General features: G+C 35.9%; 1 pseudogene; it reads left to right on the forward strand.

The window, feature by feature from the left end:
* Positions 1 to 13,990: 13,990 nt before the first annotated feature.
* The window catches only part of LOC119507681, a 57,477-nt pseudogene continuing 43,472 nt past the window's right edge, over positions 13,991 to 27,995 (forward strand).

Below are 27,995 nucleotides of genomic sequence, written 5' to 3' on the forward strand. Positions count from 1 at the left end.
AGCCTGGACTGGAGGGGACAGAGAATGAAGAAATTGAAGGAAAAATTCCTTCAAAGACAGAATCATGGAAACTGAGGTCTGGAGTCAACAAATCTTGGGCAAGAAGAGTGGAACAGCCCATTAACGTGGAAAGGGTGAGTTTGCTTCGGAGGTGGAGGACGGGCCTTCTGCCTCCATGCTTAGGAAGAGTGCCGCCACCCCAGGTCCCAGAGAGGGTGGAGCACATTCCCTAGGGATTGGGGAGATCCTGGCCACCACCCCAGTGTTTGGAGAGGGGAGAACGTTTGCCTCAGAGAGGCAGAGTCTGGGTGTCACCCCGATGCTTGAGGAGTGTGGGGCCGAGTAAAAAGTGGTCTCCCCAATGTGTGATAAGTTGGAGCACTCAGCCCAGCATTTGGAGAGAAAAAGGCTGCCACATAAGCCTTTGGAAAGGGTTGAACTCCCACTCTTCCAGTCTCTCAAGCCCCAAGGATAAAATAGCATTCTATAAATGACTCTCAGACTTTGAAATCTAATGAAGTATGCCCTGTGGGTTTTAGGAACTGTTTTGGTCCTGTGAACCCTGTTTTCCTTTCAGTTTCTCCTTATGGCAATGAGAACATTTACCTCTGACTGTCCCTCCTTTGTATATTGGCAGCAGATTACTTGTTCTAAGTTTCACAGGTCCATAGCTAGAGGGGAATTTTGCCTTAGGCCAGACCATGCCAGTAACTGATTTTGATAGGATCTTATACTTACTTATTGTTACCGAAATGATTTAAGTTTTTGTGATACTGTGATGGGGTGAACGCATTTTGTATATGGAAGGATCAGGTCATTTTGGGGTTCAGGGGGTGGAATGTGCCATGTCCCCCAAAACGCCATGTTCTTTGATGCAGTCTTGTGGGGACAGATGTATTAGTGTTGATTGGGTTGGAATCCTTTGGTTAAGTGTTTCCATGGAGATGTGGCTCAATCAACTGTGGGCGAGACTTTGATTGGATAATTTCCATGGAGGTGTTACCCTAGCCATTCACGGTGGGTCTTAATTGAATCATTAGAGTCCTAAAAAGTGCTCACAGATGGAAGGAGGTGCTGTAGCCAAGAAAGACACTTTGAAGAATGCATAGGAATTGAGAGTGGAGCTGTAACACAACCTGGGATCAGCAGATGCCAGCCATGTGCCTTCTCAGCTAACAGAGGTTTTCCAGATGCCATTGGTCTTCCCTTGGTGAAGGTATATGTGTGTTGATGCCTTCATTTGGACATTTTCATGGCCTTCAGATTGTAACTTTGTAACCAATAAACCCCCTTTATAAAAGCCAATCCATTTCTGGTGTTTTGCATAATGACAGCATTAGCAAACCAGAACACAGGGGTTGGGTTGGTAGTGGATAATGGAGAGATAATGCTTAATTTGTACACAATTTTTATGTAGGTTGATTGTAAATTTTGAATGGATGGTGTGAGTGTAATTATAAGCACTGAATTCTGTGTGAATGTGGTTAAAAGGGGAAATTTTAGGCCACACGTATGGTACTATAATACAAATTAGAAGATAAAACATAAGACTGTATGAGACAGTGAACCCTACTGCATGCAATGGACTAAAGTTAATAGTACTAGTATAAAAATATTCTTCCATGAATTATAACAAATGTATGACACTAATTTGTGGTTACTAATAGGGTGATAAATGGGAAAACATACTCCTAATGTAAACTTTGGACTATTGTTAATAGTACAATTTTAATATTCTTTCATCAATTGTAACAAAGGTAGGTACCACACTAAAGCGGTTTGTCAACAATAGGGGGTATATGGGAACAGTGTATTTTTTACATGATTTTTTGTAAACCTACAAATGCTCTAATTAAAAATATATTAAAAAAGAAACAGTAAAACCTTTCTAGACATGCTCTCACATAGTGTTTGCAGTTAGTGCTCAAAATGTTTATACAGTTATCCAATTTTAATATTCTGTGAGTGTTAAATTCTCTGCATTTAAAGAGTAATTGCACACAACCTCCATAAGATAAAAAAAAATTATTATTGTTTTTAATTTGATGTAATGTTTGTTCCCAGTTTTCACTGGCCAGCCTTCTCTGCATTCTTTCAAATTTTCTATTCTCTGTTTTCTAGAGAACTGAAGAATGCCAGATGTGAATAATAAAATATATAACAATTCTGCTCATGTACTTCTACTAACACAAGTTCAAATTATTTGTCTTTTATTTTTTTATTGCTGTCTTGCCATACTCCTGCCTATGTTTGATACGCTACTCAGTTCCAGTCCTTAATATAACCTACCAAACAGGCATATATTTGATCTGTACAAATCAGAAGTCTTTTTTCACATAAATGATTGCTTTGTCTGGTATAACCAACACTATGCTTAACTCAGTTGCTTTTATTTCTAACTTGAATATAAACTTTTACTCCCATCTGTGCAAAATTTCTTATTTTTGGTTTTATATTATTCATTATAGGATTATATGTGTATATGCATATGTTTATATACCCAATAATTTTATGATAGAAGGGGATTTTGGAATTCTACTTCATTTACTCTTATAATGTCTTCTTAAAATCCGTTGAATAAAAACACTGACAAAATTAGTTCCAAAGTAGAGATTCTTTAACATACCACTAAAGGTTTCCAGGCAAATTTCTGTAGTGAATTAGATTACTGCTTAAAGCATGCTTTTTAGCTATACAGATTTAGGTAAGACCTCATGCTGTATGCTTTATATATTAAAATATCTAAGTTTGAAATTTTAAAACCTTAAAGGAAAAAAATATCAAAATAACTAGTATAAATATTTCATAAGTTTTTTAATATACAGGAAAATGATATAATTTTATTGAGGTGAATATATACAAACTATTTTAAGTAATTAATTTTCCCCATAAAGGGAATTTGATTTTGTGATCCGACAAGAAAAGAAATAAATTTCTTTTTCAAATTCTCTCCTAAAGGCGTTCTAATGCATACTTTATTCAAAAGGTTAATAATCTGATGTCAGAAATGATGTGGGGAACAATCCAGAAAACTTTGCCATAATGTTATTTCATTTTGATTAGCTTTAGCAGAAAGGACCTTGTTTCTACTTATCTTTTCTCAATTGTATTTTGTAAGCAGTTTATTTTGTATAGTTGGGAGGATGGCCAACAATAGCTTCTTTATAATCTCCCCAGAAAAGAGACCATCACTTTCCCAGTTTCTTCAGATCTGCCCTCAACTCTGATTAGTAACTTCCGCCCCCATATAAATCACTATGTCTGGAAGAAATTCATATTGACCAACTCTGTATCTCTGTTCCTATCCTGGAGCTAAGGGGCTGGGGAATAGATTCTATTATCAAGAGTAGAAAGATGGGGATAGATACATTTGGTGGCCTAAATACAACAGACATTGTACTTCACTACTCACAGTAATATACTAAAAGTCATATATCTAAATCCAGATTACCAAGTATGATTCTGGATGACTCACTTTAATAAATGCAAAATAGAGCTTCAGATAAAAGGCAATATTGTGGTATGGGAAGTTTATTGCAATAGAAATCAGGGATGCTAGATCCAATATTAGTTCATTCATACTCGTAAGGCCTTGGAATTCATCTAAATGTTTTTTATTTCTCATATTTCTAAAATGGGAATTTTACAATAATATAAATTCCAAATTTTCTTCCTCAAGAGGTCTTTGAAAATAGCACATATGGTTTACAGAAGACTAAATAAAATGATAAAAGGGAGAAAGTTTTAGAGCAATGTACCATATTTTCTTCCTTTAGTCCTCCATCTGTCCTCCCTCCATCCTTCCTTTCCTCCCTTCCTTTCTTCTATCATCTCTATCTATTATCTATCTATCTCTATCATCTCTCAAGTTTTCAGGAATATTTTAGCATTTAAAATGATTGCTTTCTTTCCTGTAATTCTTTAATGACATTTATGGAAAGCAGAAGCTATCAGATAGTATTTTAAATATATATATATCTTAAATACATATATATATATATATATATTTATATATATATCTAGTTTAAATATATATGAGATTTAATTTAGTATCCATACTCATATATGAAACTCTAAAGACCCAGTAAAATTATATGTTAAACTTCCTTAGATAATAAATCATTTTACTTTTTGATTTAATTATATATGGCCTTAGAACTTGAGTGGGAGTTTATTTTTCTATTGTTTGAAATTCCAAATTTTGCAATGTAGAGCTATGAATAAAATTGTGATTCCCCTCAGACTCCTTACAATTACTCTGAACCATACAAAGAAGTAGCATTAATCCTATTTACCCCGTAATGTGTAATCTTCTATTTCCAAATTCACTAAACCTCAGAAGCCATCCATAGAAGGAAGGCTGCATGGTCTTTACCCTTCTTCATGCTTTCTTTTCTTAGTTCTGATTTGTATATACAGAAGGAAGCTGGCAAAGAGATATTTGGTAGATTCCTCAGTTCTTGTCCCTGTTATTATATCCTACCAAATGCCAAATCTCCCTTTATGACTGAATGGCATCTGTTGCTTGGACAATTTGCCTGGATACCCACAGCTGATAACAAAGATCTAGATGTGCACATCTAGGAAAAGCATGAGGATTACAACCCTAATAATATGGGACATGATGGGCAGATAATCTGGGGCCAAATTTCTCCCACCTTCCAAAATGTCCTGTTATCCTTTAAATATCCAATAATGAACTGGGATAGAAAGGGTAGATGAGCTCATCAGTAAGCCACATAGATTGACTCCCACAGGCATTCATAAGAAAACTACAGTACCATCCTATTAGTATCCTATTAGTATCATTTGTTGTATTTGTTAGTTATCGTTTGTTGTATTTTCAAATGTCAACTCAGGACTGTTTTTCTTTTTTTTATGCTTTGAGACAATATAGTGATGTTACCCTCAAAAAGAAAACTCTAATTCTAGCTTTGCCTGCACTTAGATAACTGTTAATCGACAATCATGGCTTCTCAGTGTGCTAATTCACGCTTAAAATAATTTGGTGACAAGAAAAGGGATATTCAGATTAAAATTATACAATAGTTATATTCATTAAACTACAGATTATGTAAGCTCTTTACAGCCATTGTCGTCTTCGTAGGAGCAGCTGGTACAATCAGGAAAATAAAACAAAAGAAAACTCAGACATTGGATTCACATGAACTTGGGTTTGAATCACAGCTCTACCACTTTCCAACTCTTTGAGTCATGGAAAGTTACCTGCCTTTAGTGAATGTACATTTCTTCATCTGTATAATAAAAGATAACATGACTATATCACAGCATTGCATTTAAAAGATAATATACCATGTGTAATGCTATTTTTTCTCTCCTTTTCCAGTTATCTCACCGGTGGCCCAGCCATCTTTTACTGATTGTTTCCAAGATAATTTATGAATTATTGTTTTAATTCAAGCAAAAATATTGCTTGTTAGTGTTTACATGCATTCTTTATATTTAATGGATTTTATCATTTACAACACCTCAATAAATGTATTGCCTTAAAGTGGTGGTGTAAGTCCTGATAAATTTGAATACATTTTATTATAATTATAATTATGAACTCATGAAGTGAAAATTTCCTTTTAAAATTGTCTAGGACTGTATGTCTCAAAACAAGATTCTCAGTGGAATTGTGTGTCTGAATGAGAATAAGAGGTGATTGGTGAGTGGTACTTCAGTTCTTTCTGTATTTTGCTATCTTCATAACAGAACATCTCTTAATTCCTTACACTTCATTTTGGCTAAAATTAGCATGCTCAGTCATGCCTCAGAAATTCACTGTGTTGTCCCTTGGGGTGAAGGAGATAGAATTGTGTGATATGTGTAAACAGGGATTAATTTAATTTTAGGCAAATCCACCCTTTGCAGTGCCAGTGAGGTTTGCAAAGGATTGTGCATATGATGAAGTTAGATACAATTTGACATCTTGGTTTTTGAGATTCACAGTTTTTGAAAGCTTTTAAAAATCACTTATTAATTTTTGGTATGCAAAATCACACTGAAAAAATCAATTGAGCAGCAAGTCAAGTTTACTTTGGGTTGAATGTTTAAAAAAATGTCTCTTACATACTGGAATAGGAATTAGGTTTGCTGACATTCTAAAAGGCATCTCTTCTTTGCAATGTGATCATTATCTTGCCTAGACACATATGTTAAAACAATGCTCATAACTTGGGCATGTTGTTCATTTTGATTCCCAGCATTTTTCATCACTCCCAGCATTTTTCATCACTTGACTGTGCACATTATTTGGTGCCAGCCCATGAACTCTAAAGTAGATAAGTCCGGCAGCAGGGGTGGATGGGGGAGGCTAGGAGAGAGAAGCCTAACATACATCATGTGGCTGGAAATGATATAATAGGAAATCACAAGTCATCAAACCCATCCTAGGTTTAAGCTTTAGCTATTTCCTTGGTTAGAAAAATAGTTTGGGGAGATTGGACTTTATCCAAAATCAATTTACAACTATCAAAAATTTTTAAAGCCTTCACAGAGGGAGACAGGATTTGACACCTCTATTAGAGCTAAACTTCTGAGAATATCAGAGATTGACACATCAGTCTAATAAAGAGTAAAAAAAAAAAAAAATCAATCAATGCAACATCAGGGTTTGGGATGGAATAGAATAAGTTTGGAATTTCGTTCAGAAGTCTAATAGCAAAGTAGAGTTAACTCATGAGATATTGACAGGTATTAGAAACTGGATTATTTAATTGAATAGAGGGCATAATAAAAACAATAGAGATTACATTCATTTTCAATCTTTGTGGTAAAATAGCAGAAACACTTGAAATATTAAAGATCTTGACTAGTCAAAGGATAAGGGAAGGACCATGGACCTTAAAGGGCTATAGCTTCCATAGAGCTACAACATCAGGATAGAGAAATGATGCTACATGTCTGGTACAAATGGATTCAGTTGTTTGTGACTGTGACCATGAACTGGCTGTGGTTAGAATCAAACTATCCTATCACAGCTGGAGTTATCAGAATGATCTTGGGTGCGATGTAAAATGGGAAAAAAATCTAAATTTGAAACTTGAGGCTATCTTCCAAATTATCAGAAAGTCCTTAGAAGCTTGATTCCAGTTTATGGCTGTACAAAGCAGAAAAGAAAATATGAGTTCGACATGTTTGCTAGAATGATAATACGCAATCAGTATTGAGGTTTGATTTAAAAAGAGCACATTGAATTGTTCTTGAATGATGCTATAAGAGTCACAATCACTTGGTTTGTGGACAATTTTCAAAGAAATAATATTTAACATGTTTGCGTTAAAAAAACACATTGAAGAAAGATATTTAGGGCATTAATTAAGTTAAAAACTTTATCATGAGCCTAGAAAACTTATTCTGATTCCAATAATTTAAGAGATTCTTTATATGGTTTCTTAAAACACTTTCCTTTATTAATCACTATTTAACCTTCACTATATTTTCCATATCTCATCCTTTACATCTGTAAAAACTGACATCATACCTACCTGGCAATTTTGACTGTATTGTAAAATAGATTTTTCCTTTTATTTTATAGCTATAGTAAAATTGAGAACCATTATTCTCTTGCATTCATTACTTAAGCATGGCTCTGCCTAGGTTTTGACAATCCAAATTTTTTTAGAACAGATTCTCAGAGGCAGAAAAAAAAAAAATAGTTCAAAGCCTAGAATACAGACCAGGCACCTGCTGTCAAATAAAATCAAGATGGAATATATAACCCTTGTCTGTGAGTCAAAATTTTAACTTCCGCTTGGCTTTCTGCAGAGCATAGCACACCACCAGCGGTATCATTATGCTTTTGCAAAGTGCTCTATTGCCCTTTGATATCTGATGCCAAAACATTTAAAACATACCTCAGATTTGTAAGACTTACTTTGAATATTGGTTGGTGTGATTATACTATAGTGAATTTTATTATTATTTTCTTCTAATCTATTCTATTTTCTACTAAGTTTAAGGAAAGATTCTTAGTTATATAAGTTACACTCATATGGAGATCTTTAAAATAAGTAATATGTTTTGCCAAGTAAATGTTTTGACTGGCATCCAGTTCATAAAAAAAAAAAAAAAACAATTTTATGATTCAGGTTGCAAAAAACATACTCATTTCAAAAAAGCATGGAAAAATAACACTTTTGCCAGAACAGAATTTTACCATTGTATCAAACCACTTAAAATAATGATAACTGTCTAATTTATTTAGCAACGATTGGGTACCTTGTGATGGTTTGGAGCTATAAACTCCAGAAATATATGTTCTTAAAGGACCCATTCTTGTGGGTATGAACCCCTTGTAAATAGAACCTTTTGATGAGGCTACTTCAGTTAAGGTGTGGCCTAATTCAACCAGGATGGGTCTTAATTCTATAACTGAAGTCTTTTATAAGCAGAATGAAATGCAGAAAGAGAGAGAGAAAGCCTCAAGAAGCAAGAAGCTGAAGGTCAAAAGAACCCAGAGAAGGGAGAGGCCTCCATGTGCACTGTGATTTGACAGAGAAGCCCTGGACCAAAGTTCACCAGCAGTCAGCTCCAGAATTCCAGTCTTCAGCAAGAAAGCATCACCTTGATGAGAACTTGATTTAGACTTCTCCTGGCATCTAAACTGTGAGCCATTAAATTCCCATTGTTTAATCTACTCCCTTGCATGGTATTTGCTTGAGTAGTGAAGGAAATGAAAACACACTTACTATATATAAAGCACTTTTATTGACATAGTGAAATTTAAGATGATGGGTAACAGTCAACCTTACCATCTAGAATCTTATAATCTAATGAGGATGAGGGAAAAAATATATCCATGTAAGTATGTATATGTAAAGGCAAATGAAGCCAGTGCTATATTACAGTAGTTCTCAAAGTGGTTCCCCAGACCAGCAGCATAGGAATCACTTGGGAATTTTTCATAAATGCTTGTTTTCAGATTGCATCTTAAAACATACTGTTTCAGAAATGTTAGGAATGGAACCCAAAAATATGTGTTTCAGTAAGCCCTCAAGGTGATTCTGATGCATGATCAAGTTTGAGAGTCCCTGCTGCAATGCATTTATAAACAATGTTTACAGATGGCAAAAGAGAAAGAGTTTTTTTTTTTTTTTTTTTAAATTGCAGAGAAGACATATTTGGGGATATAATTTTGAGTCAGATTTTCAAAGGAAAGTAAGAAATCAATAAATATTTATTGAGTACCTCCTATGTACTAAAGCATGCATGTAAATATTACAACCATCTATGAGATTGTTCTCACTTTACAGAATAGGAAATGATCACTGTCATTATTCAACGTGGCCAAGGTCACACACTTACCCCATGACCAAGACAGGAATTGAAACCCAATCTGTTCAGTCATCAAGTGAGAGGGGAAAGATATGTAAGTAGGTAAAGCTTACTCAAAGACAGGAGTTTCATCAGCTATATAGGGACTCTGGTAGGGAGGATTCTAAAATAGACTCCAATAGTCCTGACCCCTGATGTACTCAAACCTTTTCCCAGTTATTCACTCAAATAATAATATAAGAAATGCTGTAAATGGGTTTTAGAGATGTAACTAAGATAGGGAAATTATTTGTGTGGTCCTGACTTAATCACATGAGGTCTTTAAATGCAGGTCAAGAGATCAGTGAAAAAGGCATAGAAGAACTTGATGCACCATTGCTAGCTTGGTGATGAAGGCCATTTGTCAAGGGATGTGCGTGGGTGAGAGTGGACCTTGGCTGGAAGCAAGCAATAAATGGGAAACCCATTTATATATTCACAGGGGAATGAATTCTGCCAACAACCAGAATGTTTAGAAGAAGAACCTGAGCCTCAGAGGAGAAACATAGCCCCAGGTGAAACTTCCATTTTAACCTGTTGAGACCCTGCAAAAGGGCCCAGCTAAATTATATTTGGTCTCCTGACTCAAAGAAAGTATGAGGTAATAAATTTGTGTTGTTTTAGGCCACAGAGTCTGTGGTAATTTGTTATGTAGTACTAAATATCAAATACTTATTTTGGAATCTGAAATGGGGTGCTGCTGTAACAAATACATAAAAATGTGGAGAGTACATTCTTAGAACTGGGCAGTGGGCAGAAGCTGGAAAAATTTGTAGAGTATCGTAGAGAAAGCCTAGATTGCCTTGTACAGACTGTTAGTAGAAATAGGGGCATTAAAGACAATACCAGTGAGGACTCAGAAGAAAGTGAGGAGCACAACTGAGAAAGTCTGAATAGCCTTGGACAGATTGCTAGCAGAAGTCTAGCTTTAAGGATACTGTCAGTGAGAGCTCAAAAGGAAGTATGATTGGAAACTATAAAAAGGGATATTTTCTTATGGAGTAGCAGGGTACTTAGCAAAATTGATTCCTGTAGTTATGTGGGAAACAGAAGATTTAAGCAATGTATTGGTGTTCTAGTTTGCTAATGCTGTGGAATGCAAAACAACAGAGATGGATTGGCTTTTATAAAAAGGGGGTTTATTTGGCTACACAGTTACAGTCTTAAGGCCAATGGCATCTGGAAAACCTCTGTTAGCTGGGAAGGCACGTGGCTGGCGTCTGCTCCAAAGTTCTGGTTTCAAAATGGCTTTCTCCCAGGACGTTCCTCTCTAGCAAGCTTGCTCCTCTTCAAAACGTCACTCGCAGCTGCACTCTGTTCCCTCCCCACCGAGTCAGCTCATTTATATAGCTCCACCGATCAAGGCCCACCCTGAATGGGTGGGGCCATGCCTCCATGGGAACATCTCATCAGAATCATTACTCACAGCTGGGTGGGGCACATTCCAAGCAAATCCAGCCAGCACCAAAACTCCTGCCCCACAAGACTACAAAGACAATGGCATTTAGGGGACACAAGACATTCAAACTGGCACATTCCACTCCCTGGACCCCAAAATGACATTATCTTTCCAAACACAAAATGCATGCATTCCATCACAATATCACAAAAACTTAAATCATTTCAGTAACAAAAGTTAAGTACAAGATCCCATCAAAATCAATTTAGGTGTGGTCAGTCCTAAGGCATAATTCCCCTCTAGCTGTGGATCTGTGAACTTAGAACAAGTTATGTGCTTCCAATATACAAAGGAGGGACATTCATAGCATAAACATTTCCATTGCCATAAGGAGAAACAGTAAGGAAAACAGGGTTAACAGGAGCAAAACAGTTCCTAAAACCCGCAGGACAAACTCCATTAGATTTCAAAGTCCGAGAGTCATTTACAGAACAATGTTGCATCCTTGGGGCTTGAGAGAGCGGGAGCCTAACCCTTCCTAAGGGCCTTTGTGGCAGCCCTTTCCTCCCCAAACACTTAGGTGAGTGCTCCAACATATCCACACATTGGGGAGACCACCTTCTCGGCCCCACCCTCCTCAAACATCGGGGCAGCTCCCGGATTCCCTTCCATCTCCAGGGCACACGCTCAACCCCTTCAGAACAGTGTGGTGGCAGCCAGGCTCTCCCCAATTCCCTGGAAATGTGCTCCGCCCTCTTTGGGACCTGAGGTGGCAAAACTCTTCCAGAGCATTGAGGTGGAAAGCCTGCCCTCGACCTCCAGGGCAAACTCACCCTTTCCATGCATGTGGGCTGCTCCGCTCTCCCAGCCCGAGACCTCCTGACTCCAGACCTTAACATCCATGGCTCTGTCTTTGAAGAGATTTTTCCTTTAATTTTTTCCTTGTCTGTCTCCTCCAGTCCAGACCGGCAATGGCTCTGTCTGTAAAGATCTCATAAAAATTCTGTTGGCTTTGCATGAAGCACAGAGGGGTCAAAGCCATCAGACAATAGGAGTTTCCACAAATCCTTTCTGCTTAACTCCTTATCCAATCTTGGCTTGTTCTCACCTTGGGCTGTAGCTTCTGGGATTCCACCCCCTGGAAGCTCGTAATTTTCCAAGCGATCAGCTTCTGGTCTCTTTGAACCCAAGAGTTCAGTTCTAAGTTTATCTCTTTCCGCTTGCATTTTACTATAAGCCACAAGGAGAAGCCAGGATACATCCTCCACACGTAGTCTGGAGATCTCCTCAGCTAAGTATTCCAGGTTGTTGCTTCCAGATTCTTCCTTCCATCTGAAAGCAGGACTCAATTTTGCCAATTTCTGTGCCACTTTAAAACAAGGATCACCTTTCTTCCAGTTTACAACAACATATTCATCATTTCTGTTCAAGGCCTCATCAGAAGTATCTTTAGAGTCCATATTTCCACAAACAGTCTCTTTAAAGCAGTTTTGGCCTTTTCTATCAAGCTCCTCACAATTCTTCCAGAAACTTCCCCTTATCCATTTAAAAGCCATTCCAACATATTTGGTATTTGCAAACTCAGCAGCAAAAAGCACCCCACTTCTCTGGTACCAAAATCTGTGCTAGTTTGCTAATGCTGCAGAATGCAAAACACCAGAGATGGATTGGCTTTTATAAAATGGGGGTTTATTTCACTACACAGTTACAGTCTCAAGGCCATAAAGTGTCCAAGGCAACACATCAGCAACCAGGCACCTTCACTGTAGGATGGCCAATGGTGTCCGGAAAACCTCTGCTAGCTAGGAAGGCAGCTGGCAACTGCTCCAAAGCTCTGGCCTCAAAATGGCTTTCTCCCAGGACGTTCCTCTCTAGCAAGCTTGCTCCTCTTCAAAACGTCACTCCCAGCTGCACTCCCTTTCCTCCCCCCAGTCAGCTCATTTATATAGCTCCACCGATCAAGGCCCACCCTGTATGGGCAGGGCCATGCCTCCATGGGAACATCTCATCAGAATCATTACCCACAGCTGGGTGGGGCACATTCCAAGCAAATCTAACCAGCACCCAAACATCTGCCCCACAAAACTACAAAGATAATGGCATTTGGGGGACACAGTACATTCAAACCGGCACAATTGATATGTATAGCTAAGAAAGTTCCAAGCAAAGAACTGAAAATGCTGCCTGATTATTTCTTGCTGTTTATGTGTAAACATGTGAAGTAAAATGTGAAAGTGAGAGACAAATTGAGGGAAAAGCTGTTAAACAAAAATAAGCAAGCTTGAAGGCTTGGAAAATTCTCAGCCTACCCAGATTGCAAAAGTTACTAAAATGAAGATACTGATTCTAAAACATGGCAATGAGTAAAAGCCAAGGGTGAAGATATGCAACCATTTGTCAACTTTCAAAATGACTGAAAGCTTGGTCATAAGAGAAGAAAATCTTTCAAGAAATTCTCTTCAAAGGTTGGGTCTCACAGATCTTCTCAAACAGATCATAATTCCTCTAGAAGCTTCAGAGAGTTGTCCCTTAACTATTTCAGCAGGAACCACAAATATAAAAAGAGATCATCTAAAAAAGATTTTTAGTTGTGGCTTTTGTCCAATGGAGTGAAACCCAGGGCAATTCACAGAAAATCCACAAGACTCTTGAGAAAATTACATCAATGGAAACAGTTGGTTTGTAGTGAAAAGGGCAGGGAGAGTAGGAAATGAAGGGAGGCCACTGTATACCCAATTGTCAGGGAGTAGATTGATAAAACTATTTAGAGGCTGTGGTGGTTTGGAGTTATGTACCCATAAAAACCTATTCTTAAATTTAATCCATTCCTGTGGGTATGAACTCATTGTAAGTAGGACCTTTTGATGAGGTTACTTCAGTTAAGGTGTGGTCCACCTCAATCAGGGTGAGTCTTGATCCTATTACTGGAGTCCTTTATAAACAGACTGAAATTCAGACAGACAGAGATAAAGCCACAGGAAGCAGGAATTTGAAAGTTAATGGGACCTGGAAGCAGAAGAAGACACCCTTAAGCATGCTCTGTGACAGCAAAGTCAAGAACCAAGGATCTCCAGCAGCCAGCCCCAGAATGCCAGCCTTTGGGAAGAAAGCATTACCTAACTCACATCTCAGTTTTGGCCTTTTCCTAGCCTTGATCTGTGAGCAAATAAATGTCCATTGCTTAGGCCAACCCATTGGATTGTATTTGCTTTGGCAGCCAGAAAACTGAAATAGTGACCGACACTCACTACTTTTCAGAATTTACGAATGATGACTCGGAAGGTGGAGCTAAAACTCCAGATGGTAGAGCTGAGAGTCATGAAGGATTATTCCCAGACCTTGACCGTAGCTACAGAACCCTAACTGGAGTTTGCCCAGCTGGATTTCAAAACTTCTTTGGTCTGGTGACTCCTTTATATCTTCCATTTTCTTCTGTTTTGAAAAGGAGTGTCTAACTTTTCTACTATACCCATCCCACCATTGTAAGTTGCAAGTGTTGCAGGCACATAAATTTTATCTTTAGTTTCACAAGTCCCCAGGATAGATTATAATCAATAAGTCTCATCAGTTTTAACTTAGATCATTTAGATGATGAGATTTTGGTTTAGACTATGAGATGTTAGACATGAGCTAATGGGATGAGATTCTTGGAAAGGTTGGGAGGGGGTGAATATATTTTTCATTTGAGAGGGATACAAATCTTTGGAGACAGAAGTACAGACTGTAATAATCAGAATTTTAAGGTGGCCTCAGGATTTTTGGCCTCTGATGTAAATGTACCTTTTTCTACTCATTCAATCAAACATTTATCTAGTTACTGCTGTGAAGAGATTTTTCACATGTAATGACGTTCCCAAATCAGTTACTTTCTATATACACCACATGGCCAGAGAAGTAATTTTTTAAAGTAGATTATTTATTGAATTAAAGGTGTTTTGAATAATATGGCCAATTAATTGATGTAACTTGACAAATTTTCTCCTAAATTAAATAATTGTTTTCTGTCAGGTGGTCATAGAATTAATCAGACAAAGTAACTCACTTCAAGGGAACACCTTAATCTGTCACATGATAAGGTATTACTTGACTGTGATTTTTCTTTTTTTCTGAAGACTACTTTATTCTCCATTCACTGCTAGCTTACCACCATTAATCCCAGATGCCTTGTTTTTCTATATTTTTCTCTTTCTTTTTGTTTTAAGTAGTTGTCCTTGGCATTTACTTTGATCCCAGAGTTACTTTAACTTATCAACCTCTAGTTTTTTAAAATAATATTATACATCATTAGATTCTATTGTAAACATTTCCACTATTTCTTTAATTTATTTATTTAAAGAAATAATATAGATAATTTCTATTAGGCTACCTTTGGTGTTTCAGAACTTTTGGGTATTTATTAGAACAGATGGATACCCCCTGTTTCTCTGGAATTTGCAGTGTTTGGCACTAGTAAGATGGCCCTTATACAAGGACATATCTTTCTAGGTATCATAGAGACAGTCCATATCCATCACCCATGTAAACTTAGTGTTGAATGAGTTGCTACATACTTCATAGGAACACAGGCTCAGGGCACAACAGAAATTTTCAGCAAATTACTGCTTTTTTACTTACACAGCACAAAGGCTCCAAAAGAGTGGGGGAAGAGATCCCATTGTGGCCAGTATCCCAGGGACGCCAAGCTGCTTGGGTTGGGGTTGGTAGATGGCAGCTCCACATGCTCCATTTGGCATCAGAGAAGAGAGACAAATCTATACTATTTGAATGTGGTCTTTATCCACCCTGAGAGTAGTATAGAACTCCAACTGCCATGTTATATTTAATAATGATTTCAAACACATCATTCTCAATGACACATCGAATCTTTCAAATTGATTTAGACTCCCTAAACTGTATGCTAGGTGAAACTTATTCCCAACTGAGTCCCAACTGAAGTGGGGTAACATTTCAAGCTAAACTTCACTTATTTATTAGATTTGAAAATCTCGTGAATTCAAAGATTTTTAGACCTCAGTATAGTGTTAGTAACCCTAGGCTTGATTCTGTTTCATTGTGTGATCCCCATTCTGGAATAAAGTTGAGTTTCCCTGCAACATGAATTAGGTTTTAGTAACTTCTGATGTAGGGAAAAGTTCAATGTTAGGAGAGAGGGGAAGAGAGAGTGAGAAAGAAACACATCTCTAAGATTATTTAATTTTCAAGTATTTCTCTTAACTAATTTCATCAGCTAAAATAGAACATATTTTAAAATACGCTATTCAATTCTTAGCAAACAGACATTTTCTAAATTGTATGGTTTTACTTCTGCAATTAGCATTGTTTGCTTTAGATATACCTTTACCTTATTATTAATTGTCCATTTGGTGGATATAAAGTATACATAAGTATTCACACATGCACATGCCCTTTCTCTTCTCATGCAGACTTTCTGAAGCAGCTCTACAAATGTCAGCAGGCCTCCTAGCGGCAGGAAGTGAGACTCATTTCAATTTCAAACTACATTAATTCTAAACGAAATCAAACTTATTCTCACAGTTATAATGGCAACCTGGTCCAAGTGAAAAATTGCAGGTTTTTAATAAGGCCATTTTCATTGGTTTCCTTCCATTCCCACAATCTCATAAATCAATTCCTGTCTGTCAGCTATTACAAATTTATCTGTTCTTATGAGTAAATGTGACAGCTGAATATTATTTAAATCTATAAAGCTATATCTTTGTTAGTGAACTAAATGCAATGCTAGCCTCAATGGTGCCCTCTTTGTTTTTTAGAGTTTATTCATTTTCCAGCTCACTTAATCTATCTGAAGCAACAGGACAGACTTTATCTAAATAGAACACTTTCTAGATACCAGCAGCAAAGGCAAATCAAGAACACGTATTTCTTTGAACAGTCTAGCAAAAAGTAAAATAAAAATAAAAATTAACTTAAAGAAAGTGGGAAAAGCAAAATATTTTATCCAAAGGTTTTTAAAAAGAAAAAAATATGTGAGCTATATTGTAGAAACAAATCATTATTAGCGTCTTTGTAACTTACTCTTCAAATCTGTAACACCTTAGCATGCACATGGTAAACATTAATTTTTGTGTAGTAAAAAGGTGATTAAATACCACATGCACAGCTTTATGCATATTCCAAAAGTCTCGGAAGACTAATTAGATATATCACATTTTATGGAATGAGCATTCCTGGTTATTTTCTTGGCCTCTAACTACTGTGTAAAATTTAAATAAATGATGTATGTCTACAGCAGAGGGAAAGGAGGAAGAAATGCTAATAGAACTGCTATCAGGCTACTAAGATAAATGTTTTGGGTTTGTGATTTTTGCATCCAAAAAAATTCTTCAGTAGGTTCACAGTGTGAAAACCATGATAATCAGACAAGTAAGATATTTATACATGACAGAATTTATGACAGTCTCCAAGGCAGAGTCACTCTTCAGGCCAGCTGAATAGATGTTAAGAACCAGTCAATAGTACTAATTTGTGTCTATTATTTCTTACTGACAGTCATGTAGTGCTGTAATTGAAATGTTCAGTAACAGTTTTCTACCTAAATTCTAATGATGCCCTTTATAATTCTCTTTTTAGTACAGTTCCTGAACTTTAGAAAGGTTGCTCATTGCCAAATGTCAGTTCATTATGAAGCATGGCATTGTAAAACCTCTTGCTTAAAAAAAAATAAAATAAAAAGTAGTATTGTTCATTATGTCTGTCAAAAATTGCATCAACCAGTCATGGGATTAAGTAGTTGATCAATCCTCTCCCACCAAACATCACTTAAAATTAACATTTTATTTTCTAATTTAACAAAAATCCCATATGTAGAATATCTGAAAAAATATTTTTAAATGAATGCTTCCAGTTAATTTATTAAATGGCACAAGACTAACACAAATAGTAATTTTATGCTCAATTAGAAAACTTTAGTAAAGAATCATTGTCATAGCATTTGCTATCAAAACTTACCAGATAAAATTCAAGATTTTCACTTTCTAACTAATTCATACCTCTGGGAAAGGATTTTATCCTTTTATTGTATATTTTAAAATCAAAAGACCCCTCTACCAATATTGCTTTTCTGATCCCTTGTATACACACAATCATGTGAGCCTGGAGTTACTGACATATACAAGTTAATATTTTAATTTAATAAAAAGAGTGCACAAAGAGCAAAAAAAGACCACTAGAATCGTTTATATTCAACAAAATATTTTAATTATATGTTCCATTATTTTAAAACTAGATGGTGAGTAGATAATTTTGTAAACTAGGTCCTGCACTGAGTAAATATTTTTTTAGTTTAGTTGAAGAGACCGAATAATGTGCATGTTTTGAACATTTGGATATTGACTAAAATCCATAAAACTAAGAGATCAAAATTGAAACCCAACTAAAGTTTTAATTATAACATTAGGAGATGGTTTAATATAATTTATTTGGTTTTGCCTATTTAACAAACTTATCAAATAGTTTGTGTTTATTAACAAGCTTATTGAACACAGGTACATGTGTCTCTGGAGGGATTAGGAATTTTAGATTTGTTTTCCCCTTGGAGCTCTGTCAGAAGTCATTTATATGGCAAATTATTCTGATTAGGAATAAATGGTTTCTCAGGACTTCCATAAAATAAATCTAAATGTCTCAGCTGTGTTTCTGGTCCAGCAACACCCTCATTAAAGAAACACCACACAATTGTTATGCTGGCAGCCTGATTTTAAACCCCAGTCTCGGCTGCGGGTAAAAGAGAATAAATTACCTTCTTATTCCTCTAAAGGTCCAGAGTGCTTATAATTTAAGTTTGAGAGGCACTCTGAGAACAATGTCCAGAAGCATAAACTACTTCTCCCATAAGAGTATGATACCTGTGAAACAGATGTCATTAACTACAATTCTCACTTTTTCATGTTTGACAGGCAAAGTCAAATATTTTAGGAATTATGTAACCACTCTTAATAGGTAATAAGTAAAAATATTCCCAAGTTAAATTTCATTTCTCAGTTTCAGAGGACTTCGGTATCTTTAGTAAAATTAATAATTGTAATGGGAGAGGAAAAGTAAAAAAAAATTGAATTTCACAGCTTGAGTCACTCACAAAGTTAACATTTCAGTGAAGCTTCAGTCATGTCATAGATCAACTGCACTGCTCTTCTGTGGTGCTGATTCCAGAATAGAGATCCTGTAGCTTGTGATTTTAACAGAGGCAATCCCTTAGGGTTTTAAAATATGAGAAATCGGCCCTGTCAGAATGCAGAGTGCTTGGAGGTAAATGTTCAATATAAAATTTACCCTTATTTTAAATGTGGCTTTCTGAGTAGTTGTTTTCCACATATTATGATCTCTTCAACTATTATTTGTGCTGATCTGCTCTGAAAATGTAGAAAATTATATACGTCTTGGAACCTATGGAAAATTCTAGTGTGAATGAAATACTATACTTTGCCATGAAATTCCATTAGAAAGCAGATACACATTAATCCATTTTAATTTCCTACACATATACCATGGATTCATAAGAGTGGAAAAGAAAAAAGTGCCTGTACAATATATTAAAATAATTTTACAAGTTACTTATGACTTGTATAGTTTTATGCTAAAGCAGACCTCATCTACCTTACCTCCTTTATCATAATGACACAATCACTGGAATGAGTCAGGCCTTTGATGATTCCTTTAGCATTTTGATTTTCTGTTCAGAAGAGGAAGAAAATGTTAACTTCAGTACAACATACATTTAATGAATACTTATTCTATAGCAATTACTGTGTTGGACATTGAGATATATACAATGCATAAATGGAGGCCTTAACCTGTACTTGCTTATAGTCTGGAAGAACTTACAGATTTATCTGTGGAAGAGTGCATGTTCAATTCTTACGGGTTTTCCAGCAAAAACAGTAACAACAGAAATTGCAAAAACTAAACAAAACAAAAATATCCAAAGGTTGCACACTTAAAAATTTTTCTAATGGAGAAATTGAAGCAATGAAAGTTAGGTCACCTATCTAGCCTTTCCAGAAGCTTTTAAGAGGTGTGGGAGAAGGAACCCAGGTGTCTGGCTTTTTATTGAGTGAAAGAGTTGAAGTTAGAAGACTGTGTCCTGAATCTGGCTCCAACATCTCCTTTTCCTATAACTTTGTATAGTTGAGTGACTTTGGAAAAGACATTTGGTTCTGTGATGTCTTGACTAATTCACCTTCAAAATGGCCTTTAATACCTTTCTTTCCCACCTGCAACATTGACATATAATTAAATGAAGTAAAATGTATAAGAAAACACAATTAGGTATTCTTATCTTCATTTTTGTATCCAACAGGTTTTTAGCGCCAAATATGCCCAGATACTAAATTTGTCTCATATTAAGGAATGCCAAAAATTCTGTATGGATGTAAAATGGGCACCAAGTAAAAGTTACTGACTTTAATAGATTCTGTTAGCTAAAGTGTTATTTTCATTTATGTGTGTTCAGAAACCAGCATTCTGTTAAAAAAAAAAAAGTTTTGCAATCACAGTCAACTTGAAAACACCCTAATCCTTTGAAGATTGTTTTTCAAATCATCATGCACTGATATTTTGAAGGTTGCCAATAGAATATTTAGTCATTTACAATCTGACTGGAAATGTATAGGCTCCAGTAATAAGAGAAACCCTGCAAATGGAAGTAAGCTTTGTGACACATTAATGGTCTTTCAAATGAGCTTCAGTGCCAAAGCATTACTGATGCTCACAAAGAACATGAAAGTTGAAGGGAAGCCAAGCATTTAATTTCAAAGCTGGAGAGCATATTCCAATCAGAAGATTTAATTCAACTGTCATTGTAGCTATTGTATGAAAAAGATTTATACTGTACACATAATAAATATATAACTGAAAGTTTGCAGATCAATTGAAGAAACTATTTACTAAAATTTGAAGTCTTATTGTTTTAGGGGTAACAAACTTTGCAAGCTCTGAGCCAATGCATATTTTTTTTTATATTCTTTCAAATGATTATCCATGTAGACTTCTTTTTTTTCCTTAAATTTCAATATGACTAATTTAGGAGTACGTTTATTTTTTCCTCTAGACAGAAAACAGTGTCCATCTATTCTGAAAGACAGATGCAACTTTTAGACACTTTTTGATAGTTTTGAACAAAGTAGTGAGATTTGCTGCATTTGCTTGTCCATGTGTCCCCAAAAGTGGCTTTGCAAAGCAACTGAAGACAAACTGCCATCAGTGAGTGAAAGAAATTTCACAGACACAAAGAATTTATGAGGATATGGGTGAAAGGGTCAACTACTGTTTTGACTTATGAATCTTGTTTGGGAAATGCCAGAAGAGTGAGTTCATGTGAAAACTTCTACCTTAAGCTTTTCTTTCAATACATGTCAATGGGTTTTCTAAGACAATAAATAAGAAGGAAAGGAAAGATCAGAAAAGGTCACATTTGCTTTGGATCTAGGAGATTGTGCTTTTATCAGAGGAGAGGAATTCTGACAAAAATTTTAAAAACAGTAAAATTTCTGATTTGACAGCAAAGTCCCTGCACAGTGGGTTGCAATGTCCTTATAAAGGAGATTTGGTGACATGCAGGGATATTCTTTCAGTCAGTTATGGGTGCAGGTGGCATTCATGGGAAAGGTGTCAGCTGAATATTAATTGTCCACATTATTGTATTCTACTTGTTTTCTTTCAAATATAAGCTTTAGACCAGAGAATGACATCCAAGGACTTTATCTCTGGCTCTCTGCATTCAAAATCACTCAATTGTTCCATAAATTCTTCCAGGTGGTGAACATTCCTTCCTCCTCTCAGGTGCCCATAATTTCTGGGCAAGTTTATTTCTCTATTTATTACTTAAAAAATGAATTATTAGTGCTAAGAAATGGCAACCATAATGGCAAGAAATCAAACACCTTTTTTTAAATATGTTTTGAATTGTTATCTATTTGGTCTATATTAGGCCTTATAATCCTGTATAATAAGGTGGAAAAAGTATAGATTTTGGAGTCACAAAAATCAGACACGGAATCTTTGTTCTAGCACTGAAAAGCCATTGGATTTTCTGAAAATCACAGAAGCTGAGCTTTAGTTTCCTTACCTATAAAATTGGAATAATAATGTCAAGTACATCTAAGGAGAGTACCTATAAAATAAAACAGAATTTCTTAAGTTTCTGGCCCATTGACTGCCAAACAAAAGTTGTTCAGTGAGTGTTTATTAAATTCTCTTCTTAAACGGGGAATTAGAAATACTTCTCATTTTGCTTCCCTAGATATTTATTTTGTTTGCTTACTGTTACAAGGATATAAAAAAGCATCTAGCATATATACTTTTTCTTTCCATCCTATGCAGTCACTTCAAAGTGAAGTGCTCTATCAAAATCTACTGTGGGGAAGTAACATCATCAACATGGCAATGTAAGACATTCCTTGGAAAAGTTGCCCTTCAGAAGCAACTAATAAAAGACAAATTCCACGTGCTGGGAACCCTAGAGGATGATAGTGTCTGGGAAAGGACTGCAAAATGATGAATAGAAATAAAAAGTAATCTCTGAGATCAGGTAGGAGACATTCTTCCTAGACCTGCCAGCATAAAACCCTCCCACTCACACAGTCCCATGTGGCTTAGAAGTTGCACAGAGTGAGACAGCCCAGGTTCCTCCTGTTATGGAGGCAGACTATAGAGCCACTCACAGCACTGAGTTAGAACCCCATGCATATCCGGGCACAGGGGCCCAAGTCCAGATAAACAGGGTGGAGATACACAGCAGCACTGTTGACAAGAGGTGCATATACTCAATCCAGTCTCAGTTTGCTGGCCACCTAAATGAAAAACAGACCTTTCTGGATTGATCCCGTCTAGGTCCCTGAGATGAGATGCCCTGATAGGGAAGAAACAGGAGGCAGAAAGCATCACAGAGAAAAAAGAAATAAAGGGAAACCTGAGCAGCTGCAAGACAGGATGGGCCCCAGATATGAAAAGTGTAAGGAAAGGGGGCACCAAGTGAGAGACAGAAAATAAACAAATCATAATGGTTGGGGGGAAAATTCTGCAGAAAAACAAACAGAACTGATCTAGATTTCCAGAGAAGGAACAGAGGAAAGGAATCTTTTTCCTGAGGTAAAACAATTGCACAAAAGAGAAATCATAAAAACTGTACTGCATATTCAGGGCAAGAGTCAAATTAAGAAGAGCTGAGAAAATCTAAACAGTTAAACATGGATACTCTAAATGTCCAGAATAAGTTGGACCAAGAATCGAAGAAGAGCTTTAACACAAAGCCAGTCAACAATAAAATCTTAGAGAAAAGGAAGAAAAAGCCCTTCAGAGTTTACAAATCAAAATAAACAGATGCTCAGACATCAGCAAAATATTACAAGGTATAGTAAGAAACAGGAAAGTATGATCAGTCAAGGGAAAAATTAAAACTTCAGGGAAGACACAGAATTTGGAACACCTAATCAAAGAAGTTCAAACAACTCTCCTAAAACTATCCAAGTAGATGAAAGAAAATATAGAGCTAAAGGATATAGAGCTAAAGAATATTAAGAAGACTATTTGTGGGCATCAAGAAGAATTTGAAAGTTTAAAAAGAAACGTAACAGAAATTATGAGGATGAAAGGCACAATAATGAAGATTAAAAATACATTGGAGGCATACAACAGTAGATATGAATAGACAGAAAATATGAATCAGCAAACTAGAAGACATGGCAATCAAAGTTATACAGTCAGAAAAACTGATAGAGAAAAGAACAGAAAAAATTGAGCAGTGCCTCAGGGATTTGAGTGACAGCATGAAGCATAGAAGCATATGCATCCTGGGTGTCCTGGAAGGTAAAGAAAAGGGAAAGAGGCAGAAAGAATGTTTGAGAAAATAATGGTAGAAAATTTCCCAACTCTTAAAAAGACATAAATATTCATGTCCAAGAAGCAAAACATACTCCAAAAAGAATAGACTCTCATAGACCTACTTTGAGACACATACTAATCAGAATGTCAAATGCCAAACAAAAAGAGAGAATTCTGAAAGCAGAAAGAGAAAGAGCAATTTATCAAATACAAGGGATCCTCAAGACTAAGTGCTGATTTCATCCAAAACCATTGAGTTGAGAAGAGAGTGGTGTGATATATTTAAGTACTGAGAGAGAAAAACTGCCAGCCCCAAATTCTTTATCTGGCAAAATTGTCCTTCAAAAATGAGGGAGAGTTTAAAATATTAACAGGTAACAGAAACTGTTAGAGTTTGTCAACTAAGTTATGCCATACAAGAAGTAATAATGGGAGTTCTGCAAATTGAAAGGAAGAGACGAGAGAGTGACTTGAAGTAGTGTGAATAAATGAAGATCTTCCAAAAGGGCAAATAAAAGTATAAATGCAAAATCCAATTTTACTGTATCCTCAATAAACAACTCTAATCTGTAATTCACATAAGAGTTAGAACACAAATGAGCAAGAAAAAGGCATATCTCCTGATAATTGACACGCAAAATATAAAGAGGAAAAGTGGGATGAAAAACAGTCTAAAGAAGGGAAACAGAGGGATATGGGAGCAAAGAACGTGTGAACCATTTAAGCTAATTTGATATCTTTTCAGATTAGTAGTTTATAGATGCAGGATGTGTAATACAAACCTCAGCATAACCACAAGGAAAGTTTTTAACAAGTATACAGATGCAAAAATGAGAAAAGGATCAGTCAGATACATGACAAAAGATCAAATATACAGAACAGATGTTGCAATAAAGAAAAGAGACAAAAAAGATATAAGAAATTACAACCATAGGACAAATTGGCTGGTGTAAGTACTGTCTTTATAGTAATACTACTGAATGTTAATGGATTGAACTCCCCAATCAAAAGACACATGTTGGCAGAATGCATAAAAAGCACAATCCAACTATATATTGGTTACAAGAGACTCACCTTAGATCCAAAGACACAAATAGGTTGTATGCTGGTTTGGATCTACCATGTCTCTTAGACAGCCATGCTCTTTGATGCAATCTTGTTGGGCAGACTTAGTCTTTTGATTAGGATGTGACATTTTTATTCAATGTTTCCATGGAGATTTGACTCCAGACATTCAGGGTAGGACTTGATTACTTTACTGGAGTCCTTTAAAGAAAACTCACACAGAGAGCAGAGAGACAGAGACAAGAGACACCTCAGGATATGCTAAGCCAGGACACATGGAAACTGAAGGAGCCAACAGAGATGCTTAGAGATGCTTGGAGATGCAGACAGAAGGATGTTTGGAGACCCTAAGTTAAGAGATGAAGCCCAGAGTTTGCCCAGGAGAAGCTAAGAGAAGACCCCTAGTTGCTTAGAGAATGCCCTGGGAGAAAGAAGCAAGGATCTACAGGAGCTGAGAGACAGGGGTGAAGACAGAAGCCCAGAGGCATTTTGGAGAAAACCATTTTGAAACACAACCTGGGAGCAAAGGACCAGCATATGCCAGCCACATGCCTTCTCAGATGATAGAAGAGTTCCAGATACCATCAGCCATTCTTCAATGAAGGTATCCCCTTTCTGATGTCTTAGTATGGACACCTTTATGACCTTAGAGCTTTAAATTTGCAACCTAATAAATCCCCTTTATAAAATTCAATCCATTTCTGGTATTTTACATAATGGCAGCATTAGCAAACCAGATATAGGTTATAAGTAAAAGGCCAGAAAAAGATATTCCATGCAAATATTAATGAAAGTAGACCTGGGGTAGCTATACTAATGTCAGACAAAATCAACTTTAAGTCAAAAGCTGTTATAAGAGACCAAGAAAGACACTATATATTAATAAAAGTTTCAATCCATCAGGGGAAGTAATAATCATAAATATTTATGCACTGAACCATGGGGCCCCAAAATACATGATGCAAAACTGAAAGAAGTAGACACCTCTAGCATAACCGTAGGAGACATCAAGACACCATTCTCATCAATAGATAGAGCATCTAGAAAGAAGACCAATAAGGAAACAGAGAACATGAATAATATTATATATGAGCTACACCTATCAGATATACAGAATATTACATCCCCAAAGAGCAGGATATTCTTCACAAGTGCACATGGATCATTTTCCAAGATAAACCACATGTTGGGTCACAAAACAAGTCTCATTAAATTTAGAAAGACTGAAATTATACAAAGCAACTTCTCTGACCATAATGGAATGAAGCTGGAAATCAATGACAGGCAAAGAACTGGAAAATCCACAAATATATGGGAATTAAATAACACGCTCTTAATCAGTAGGTTAAAGAAGAAATTACTAAGGAAATCAGTAAATATTTTGAGATGAATGAAAACTACCATACAACATATCAAAACTTATGAGATGCAGCAAGGGCAGTGCTGAGAGGAAAATTAATTGGCCTAAATGCTTGCATTAAAAAAAAGAAGAGCTAAAATCAAAGACCTAACTGTGCACTTGGAGGAACTAGAAAAAGAACATCAAACTAAACATAAAGCAAGACTAAGGAAAGAAATAACAAAGATTAGAGCAGAAATAAATGAAATTGATAATTAAAACAAAATAGCAAAACCTTCTTTGAAAAGATAGATAAATTTGACAAACTCTTAGCTAGAATAGCAAAAGAGAGAGAGAGAGAAGATGCAAATAAATGCAAATAAAAAATAAATCAGATATGAAGGGGGGACCTTACTAACGACACCACAGAAATATAAAGGATCTAAGAGGGTATTAAGTACAACTCTATGGTAACAAATAGATAAACCAAGTTGAAAATGACAAATTCCTAAAAACACCTGAAAACCTACAGACTCCAGAAGAAACAGAAGATCTCAACAGAACAATTACAGGTACAAAGCTTGAATCAGTCTTCAAAAACCTATTAATAAATAAAAGCCCAGGACCAGATGGCTTCACAAGTGAATTAATACCAATTCTGCTTAAACAATTTCAAAAAATTACACAGGAAGGAGTACTACTTAACTCATCTTATAAGGCCAATATCACTCTAATACCAGATAAAGTTATTAAAGGAAAATAAAACTACAGACCGATTTCTCTGATGAACATAGATGTAACAATCCTCAACAGAATACTTGCAAATCAAATACAACAGCACATTAAAAGAATTATAAATCATGATCAAGTGGGTTTTATTCCAGGTATGCAAGTGTTGTTCAACATAAAAAAATAAAGATGTAATACACCACATTACGAAAATGAAGGGAAAAAAACCCACAAGATCATCTCAAATGATGGAGAAAAGGTTTGACAAAACCCTGCATCATTTCTTGGTAAAAAACACTTAGAAAAATAGGAGTAGAAGGTAACTTCCTCAACATCTTAACGGGCATATATGAAAATCCCACAGCTAACATCATATTGAAAGATTTCCCTTTAAGAACTGGAAGAAGACAAGGATGTTCACTGTCACCACTGTTATTCAACATTGTACTCAAAGTTCTAGTCAGAGAAGTTAGGCAAGAAAAAGAAATAAAACGTATGCAAATTGGAAAGGAAGAAGTAAAATCTTCATTATTTGCAGATGACATGAGTCTATATATAGAAAATCCAAAAAAATCTACAACAAAGCTACTAGAGCTAACAATCAAATTTAGCAAAGTGACAGGGTACAAGATCAACACACAAATATCTGTAGTGTTTTTATACACTAGCAATGAGAAATCTGAGGAGGAAATCCAGAAGAAAATTCCATTCATGATAGCAACTAAAAAAATCAAATATCTAGGAATACATCTAACCAAGGATGTAAAGGACTTATATTTGGAAAACTATAAAACTTGGCTAAAATAAATCAAAGAATACCTAAATAAATGGAAGGGCCTTCTATGTTCATGAATTGGATGACTAAATATTTTTAAGAAATCCATTCTACCCAAAATGATTGACATATTCAATGCAATCCCAATCAAAATCCCAACAGCCTGTTTTGCAGAAATGGACAAGCTAACTATCAAATTTTTTTGGAAGGCTCAGGGGCCCTATGTAGTCAAAACCATCTTGTGAAAGAAGTTGGAGGAGTCATACTTCCCGACTTTAAAACTTGTTACACAGCTACAGTGGTCAAAACAGCAGGGTACAGGAACAAGAATAGAAATATACATTAATGGAAAAAAAAAAAACTGTACATTGAGAAATAGACCCTCACATCTATAACCTATTATTTTTTAAATTTAATTCTGAGGTGTTTCACATACCATACAAGTATTAAAAGATCCAAAGTGCCCAATCAATTGCCCACCGTACCATCATACAGCTGTGCATCCATCACCACAATTTTTTTCAATTTTT

The sequence above is a fragment of the Choloepus didactylus genome, chromosome 13, assembly GCF_015220235.1.
Source record: "Choloepus didactylus isolate mChoDid1 chromosome 13, mChoDid1.pri, whole genome shotgun sequence".
Lineage (NCBI taxonomy): Eukaryota > Metazoa > Chordata > Mammalia > Pilosa > Megalonychidae > Choloepus > Choloepus didactylus.